Source organism: Saimiri boliviensis, chromosome 15 (assembly GCF_048565385.1).
Source record: "Saimiri boliviensis isolate mSaiBol1 chromosome 15, mSaiBol1.pri, whole genome shotgun sequence".
Lineage (NCBI taxonomy): Eukaryota > Metazoa > Chordata > Mammalia > Primates > Cebidae > Saimiri > Saimiri boliviensis.
Window position 1 is genome coordinate 78,003,247 of NC_133463.1, and position 7,522 is coordinate 78,010,768.

At 38.8% G+C, this 7,522-nt stretch overlaps 1 pseudogene; it reads right to left on the minus strand.

The window, feature by feature from the left end:
- Window positions 1–4,278: 4,278 nt before the first annotated feature.
- On the minus strand, window positions 4,279–6,749 carry LOC101046130 (nucleolin-like; annotated as a pseudogene).
- Between the last annotated feature and the right edge of the window lie 773 nt (window positions 6,750–7,522).

The following is a 7,522-nucleotide window of genomic DNA, read 5'->3' on the forward strand; positions in this document are numbered from 1 at the left end:
AATAGACAAGGGAGTAATGAAAGGCTATTTATGAAAACATTAGTGAAATGCTGGGTCACAATAACTCTATTGAGCTAAGCTGGATAGCAAGGAATGTGAAGCATGTAGCAGGGTGATAACTGAAAAAACAGCAGAAGATCCCAGAGTCTGGAGATTTAAAGGATAGGTAGAGGATAAGGGAGAGAGGAAACTAAAAGTAAAGGATAGCAAGTGGAATTTGGAGTTCCAGATTTTAAGGAGACTTTGGCCATGACAATGACCAAGAGAGAACATGGACAAGATAGAATTGAGGTAAGGATCACTGGAGATTAGTAAGTCAAAACACTGCCTTATGCTTTCTTTATCCTGAGCTCCATGCTTATAACCACTGGGTCTTTCTTCTGAAGTGGAGTGTGCCATTAACTGGAAGACGTCATCAAAATTGCTTACTTTAAATGTTCCCCAAAAGTACAGGTAATAGTGAAATAAAGAGTATTTATCTGATGGATTTTGTAATGCATGACCTTTCAAGACCCTAAAATCTCAGCCTTTTCCACTTGGAAAATTTACTACACAGAAACTGCTTCCCCTGGGAATGGATCCAGGGATGGTGATGCATTTTACCCTGGTCTGACCCTCTGCAATTGTCTATATTTGGGTATTTAGTTACTGATTAAATTCACTGGTTTCACATTAATGCTAACTTAGAGAATGTTTGTGATGTTTCTAAATGTCAAAGTCCTTATAAAATAAGTGTAAACGTCCACAGAAGAGGAGAGAGCACTACTAAATATTTTTGCATTAGACCATTGTATTTGTCAAGGTCTTCCAAGTGTTGTTTATAAAATCTGGGAGAAGTTCTACAACTCTGGCAGAAAAGAAGTCCTCCACATTCTCTGGATGGAACTATGACATCTGTCAGACTTTTGGAAGTCAAGAGATCAGAAATTTGGGGATGACTCACTCATCCACTCAAAAAATATATTACCTGCTTTCTTGGTACTATTAACGAATTGGGTGATTTTAGGCAAGTCATTTAAACTCATTGAGCCCAGGGATGCTTGCCTGTAAGGTGAGCCTACAAAACCCGACTTACTGATGTTACTGAAAATAAAAGGATAATAAAACTGTAAAATACTAGTTCCCTTCTAAAGAAGCCTAAATCCCTGCGTCTAGAAATTTAAGCTTTTCTTAGTAATTCCTATTCCTTGCCTTTATGCATGCTGCCATACGATACATAAATCATGCCTCCACCTTATGGACATATACTGCAGGAACTTGGTCCATTAATTAATCATCATTATGTCTTTGTCCTCTCTTATCAGTTTCTCCCTCTCCATCTACTATTCTCTGTCAGCTTGCTCTCAGGCCACGTAGCCAAGCATGATTAAGGTAAAAATACTTTAACCAATGCATTGAAGAAATGGGATTCATTGTTTGTCATCTCTTTCCCCTCCCTTATCAAACCATCTCTGGGCCCACAACTATCATGAAATGTAGGGAATATCCCCCCAAATTTTAGCATCAGTCTTAAATAATAAAAATATTTTAGGGAGATATGATGGAGGCCTGGTAGAGAGTCAGAACTTTCACCACTGTACAATAGTAATGAGAAACTTCCCCTCTTTGACTATCAATAGAGGTCACATGGGAATCTGGACTTCTGTCTCTACCTGGAAGTTGTGAGATGGCTAAAGCAGAATAACAGGAATCTAGATGTTATAAATGCATACGTCTCCCCAAAAATTCATACACTGAAACCTTAACCTCTACTGTAATGATATTATGAGACAGGTACTTGAGAGGTAATTAGGTCTAGATGAAAACGTGAGGGTAGATTCCTCATGAATGGAATTAGTGTCCTTATAAAAGTCCTGAAAAAGCTTGCTTCTTCAACTGCCAAGTGAGGACCCAGCAAGAAGATGGTCATCTCTGAACCAGGAGATGGGCCTTTACCAGACACCAAATGTGCCAGAGCTTTTATCTAGGACTTCCCAGTCTTCAGAATATGAGAAATAAATTTTTACAGTGTATTTGTTATAGCAGCCCAAGCTAAGATACCAGCTAAAACAGAAGCTGTAAATAACACTAAAGTTTCATAATATAACTGCCAAATATGTCCAGGTTTTAAACAAAAATCACTTATCACATTGAAACGAGGAAGATTTCAAGCTGAATAAAAGAAAAACACAGTCAATAGATGCAAACACCAAGATTACAGAGTTACAATTATCTGACAGATTTTGCAGCAGATATCATAGAAAATTGATTGAAGTAGAAATTGCAAACATACTTAGTGAAAAAATGCAAATGTTAAGTAAATAAATAGAAGACATAAAGAATAACCAAGTGAAAAGTCTAGAACTAAAAAATATATTATATAAATATATATTTTAAAATATAAAAAATATAAAATAAAATAGGCAAATATATTTGTGTATTTTATTTTTAAAATATAATATATAATATAAAATAAAATATACTATTATAAAAAATATAATATAAAATAAAACATACAAGATGCTGGGTGTGGTGGCTAACACCTGTAATCCCAGAGCTTTGGGAGGATAAGGTGGGTGGATCACGAGGTCAGGAGTTCAAGACCAGACTGGCCAAGATGATGAAACCCCATCTCTACTAAAAATACAAAAAGAATTAGCTGGGCATGGTGGTGGGCACCTGTAATCCCAGGTGCTCAGGAGGCTGAAGCAGAGAACTGCTTGAACCCAGGAGGCAGCGGTTACAGTGAGCCAAGATCACGCCACTCTACTCCAGCCTGGGTGACAGAGTGAGACTCCATTTCAAAATAAATAAATAGGCCGGGCGCGGTGGCTCAAGCCTGTAATCCCAGCACTTTGGGAGGCCGAGGCGGGTGGATCACGAGGTCAAGAGATCGAGACCATCCTGGTCAACACGGTGAAACCCCGTCTCTACTAAAAAAAATACAAAAAGTTAGCTGGGCATGGTGGTGCGTGCCTGTAATCCCAGCTACTCAGGAGGCTGAGACAGGAGAATTGCCTGAACCCAGGAGGCGGAGGTTGCGGTGAGCCGAGATCACGCCATTGCACTCCAGCCTGGGTAACAAGAGCGAAACTCCGTCTCAAAAAAAATAAAATAAAATAAAATAAATAAATAAATAAATAAAATATACAATAAATGAAATCAACAAAAGAATAGTGGCTACAGAAGAACCAGTAAACTTACACACAAAACAACAGAAGTTACCTAATCTGAATAATAGAAAATATAATGTGTATTGTTTTAAAGATCAGAACTCAAAGGACCTGTATGGCTATAACAAAAGATTTAACATTATGTCATTAGAGTTCTGAAAGAAAAAGAAAAAGGAGGGTGCATCTGAAAAGAGTTCAAAAAAATCATGACCTCATGCCAAATTTGTTAAAATGCATAAATCTACAGATTCAAGAAGCTAAGGGAATCACAGACAAAATAAACACACAAAAATACATGCTAAGAGCCACTACAGTAAAGCTTCTGAAATTTTAAAACAAAGAAAAATAATGAAATCAGGGTGATAAGGATGACATCTTACCCATGGAGGGGGAATTTGAATGACTGTATATTTCTTATTAGAAACTATGGAAATCAGAAGAAAATTTAACAATGTTTGTCAAGTAAAAGAAAAGGATTGTTAAATCAGATCATATGTTTAAGGAAAATGCACTTCAAAAGTGAAGGTGAACTCAAGACATTCTGATGTAGAAAAACAGAATTTGTCAGCAACAGACATGCCGTAAAAGAATAGCTAAAGAAAATTCTCTAAACAGAAAGAAAATGATAAAACAATGAATCTTAAACATCAAGAAAGAAAAGAGAACACAGTAGGCAAAAATATGGGCAAATACAATGGACTGCACTTTACTCTGGAGTTCTCTAAAGTTATACTTAATAGTAGAAGCAAAAATTATAAAACTCTCTGATACAGGTCTCAATATATGTGGAAGAAATATTTATAATGTAATATACCTAGAGTAACCACTTAAAAAGCTTTACAAATGCTCAAAAATACTACACATCAAAATGGAATTCTAAGAAGTATTTAAATAACTAAAGAAAAGCAAGAAGAAATTATAAACTTGAAAAACTGATGTAAAAAACAGAAAACAAAAATCTCAGTAATAAGCCCTATAAGTAATTACAAAATGTTAATTATATTAAATACATCAATTCAAAGAGATTGGCAGAGTGGGGTTTTTTGGTTTTTTTTTTTTTTTTGTAGGAAAAAATGGTTTTGAACATGGGATGAAACAATATAAATTCAAAACTTACAGATAAGGATTAGCTCTATCACTCAACTCTTTAAAAAGTTTATACGAATATCCAGTCAAAACCAACAAGGTATTGCCCTTGAAATGGTATCTATACGATTTCCAAGGAGACCACAGGACTGTATACTGTCTTAGAATGTCCTCAGAAGGCTCTGTCATTGATCAGGTAACAGTAAAAACCCCAGAGTCCTTTCTTTCAAATGGAAAAGGGAAAGCAGAGGAACAGAAGCTATTCAAACTTCGTCTTCTTTCCTTGTGGCTTGTGGTCACCTCCTCCTCCTCTGCCTCCTCGGAAGCCACCTCGCCCTCCAAAGCCTCCCCGGCCTCTGCCACCAAATCCTCCTCGGCCTCCTCTGCCACCACCTCTGCCTCCAAAGCCACCTCTGCCTCCACCACGACCCCCGAAGCCACCTTCACCCTTAGGTTTGGCCCAGTCCAAGGTAACTTTATTTCCATCAATTTCATCATCTTCCATGGCCTCCTTGGCAGCTTTGGCATCCTCCTCACTGTTGAAGTCTACAAAGCCAAACCCTTTGGAGGACCCAGTTTCCCGGTCAGTGACTGTCCCTGCCCGAACAGAGCCGTCAGATGACTCCTTTAATGTCTCTTCAGTGGTATCCTCAGACAGGCCTTTGACAAACAGCGTTTTGGATGGCTGGCTTCTGGCATTAGGTGATTCCCTGGGTCCTTGCAACTCCAGCCTGATGGCTCTGCCCTTAATTTCCCTTTTATTACAGGAATTTAAAGCTTCTTTAGCATCTTCAAATGAAGCAAACTCTATAAATGCATACCGTTTAGATTTGCCATTTTGGTTCTGGGGTACTTTAATAAAAGTACCCAAATACTTCCTGAAGAGTTTCTTCTGTTGCACTATAGGAGAGATTGCTTAAAATCAGAGTTTTTGATTCACCACTCCAAGTGCTATTCTTTCCACCTCTATAGTCTTGATTTTGACCTTTCTCTCCAGTATAATACAGGGAAATAGATCGCCCATCGATCTCTGTTCCCTGCTTTTCTTCAAAGGTTTTCTCTGCATCAGCTTCTGTCTTAAATTCAATATAAGCAATCCCTTTACTTTTCCCATCCTTGCTGACTAATCTGATCTCCACGGCATCTTCAAACACTTCTTTTAATTCATCCTGAGTGACTTTGTAAGGGAGATTTTTAGCCAAAAGTGTTCTCGCATCTCGTTCTTTCTTACTGTCTTTGCCTTTTGGTTTCTCTAGTTTAATTTCATTGCCAAAGACTTTCAAACCAGTAAGTTCCAAGGCTTTTTCCAGGTCTTCAGCAGATTCAAAATCCACATAACCAAATTTCCTAGTCATACCAATTCTGACATCCACAACAGCAAGATCGTTTTCAGCAAAAACATCGCTGATACCAGTTTTTAATTCGGGAGCAGATTTGTTAAAGTTTAGGTGTTCACACTACCCAAAGCAATCTACAAAACAATGCAGTCTCTATCAAAATATCAAGGATATTCTTCACAGAAATAGAAACAATAATTCTAAGATTTATATGGGACCACTTTCTGTTTCTTGGCTTCAGGAGCTGCTTTCTGTTTGGTCATATCCTTCTTTCGTTTTCCAGATGCTTCTTTGACAGGCTCTTCTTCCTCTTCTTCCTCCTCCTCCTCATCATCTTCATCCTCCTCCTCCTCCTCATCATCATCATCATCATCCTCATCCTCATCCTCTTCATCTTCATCCTCAGCTACATTCTTGGCTTTCACAGGAACAGGAACAGCTTTTGCAGCTTTCTTTCCTTCGGCTGGCGTAGTCTCCATAGCTTCTTCTTCAGAGTTATCTTCATCATCATCTTCATCCTCCTCCTCCTCCTCATCGTCCTCATCCTCTGAGGCAGGGGCAGCAGCTGCTGCTTTCACCACTGCTGGTTCAAATTCATCCTCATCCTCATCCTCATCCTCGTCATCCTCCTCCTCTTCATCACTGTCTTCCTTCTTGGCATTCTTGCCATTCTTTGCCCCCTTGGCTGGAATGGCAGCACCCTTTTTACCAGGAGTTGCTACCAATGCTTTGCCAGGTGTGGCAACTGCTTTGGCCAGTGTAACTGTCTTCTTGGCAGGTGTTGCTGCTGCCTTTTTGCCTGGAGCGACAGCTGCTTTCTTAGCCGGTGGGGCAACTGCAACCCTTTTTTGTTGGGGCAACTACCACTTTCTTTGCTGGGGTTGCAGCAGCCTCCTTGCCTCTCTTCTGAGGTATGACAACCTCTTCCCCACTGCTATCATCTTCTTCATCTTCTGACATTTCCTCATCTTCACTATCTTCTTCTACCTCCTTTGGAGGAGGAGCCATTTTCTTGGGGTCACCTTGATTTTTACCCGCCTTCGTGAGCTTCACCATGACGGCAGCTTATGGCGGCGGAGTGTGGAGCGAGCAAGTGGCGCAGATGAGCCCGGAGGGAGCCAAGCGACGGCGATGGTGGCCGCGGTACTGAAGATCCCGGAGCAGGTACACCCAAAGGCCAGCGAGAGCTCGAGACTGGGACGAAAGCCAGAGTAGGTTAATACATAACTCATGTGCTGTTTATAAGAAATTCACTTCAGATATAAATATTAAAAGAATAAAAAATCTACAAACTTTAAGCAAAAACGACTTAAGTAACTATATCAATATCACATAAAGTAGACTTTAGTGCAAAGACAATTATAGACAGAGAGGGACGTTATATGATGAAAAGTTCAATGCAGCAAGAAGACATAGCAATCCTAAAGTATACGGACAACAGAACTGCAAATTATGTGAAGCAAAAGCTAATAGAATTAAAAAGAGAAATAAATTCAAAAGTACAGTTGGATAATTTAACACCTCTCTTTCAACAATTGATAGAACTAGACAGAAAAGTATCAAAGTATAGTAGATTCAAGAACACAATCAGATGACAGAATCTAATTGACCTTTATAGAACATTCCACCCAACTGGAGCATAAAACACATTGTTTTCCAGTTTCCATAGAACACATACCAAAATAAATCACATCCTGGGCCATAAAACAAATTTAGAAGAAGTGAGATCATACAAAATGTATTCTCTAGCCACAGTGGAATACAATAGAAATCAATAACAGAAGATAACTGGAAAATAGTCAATGGACATAACGGGAGGTAACATTTCAACACATTACTCCAACTGGTAACATGATGGTATCAGCAGATTGTGATAAACTATAGAAAAAGACAGATGATAGATAACAGATGGATAGATAAACATACAGATAAACAATATACTTTCAC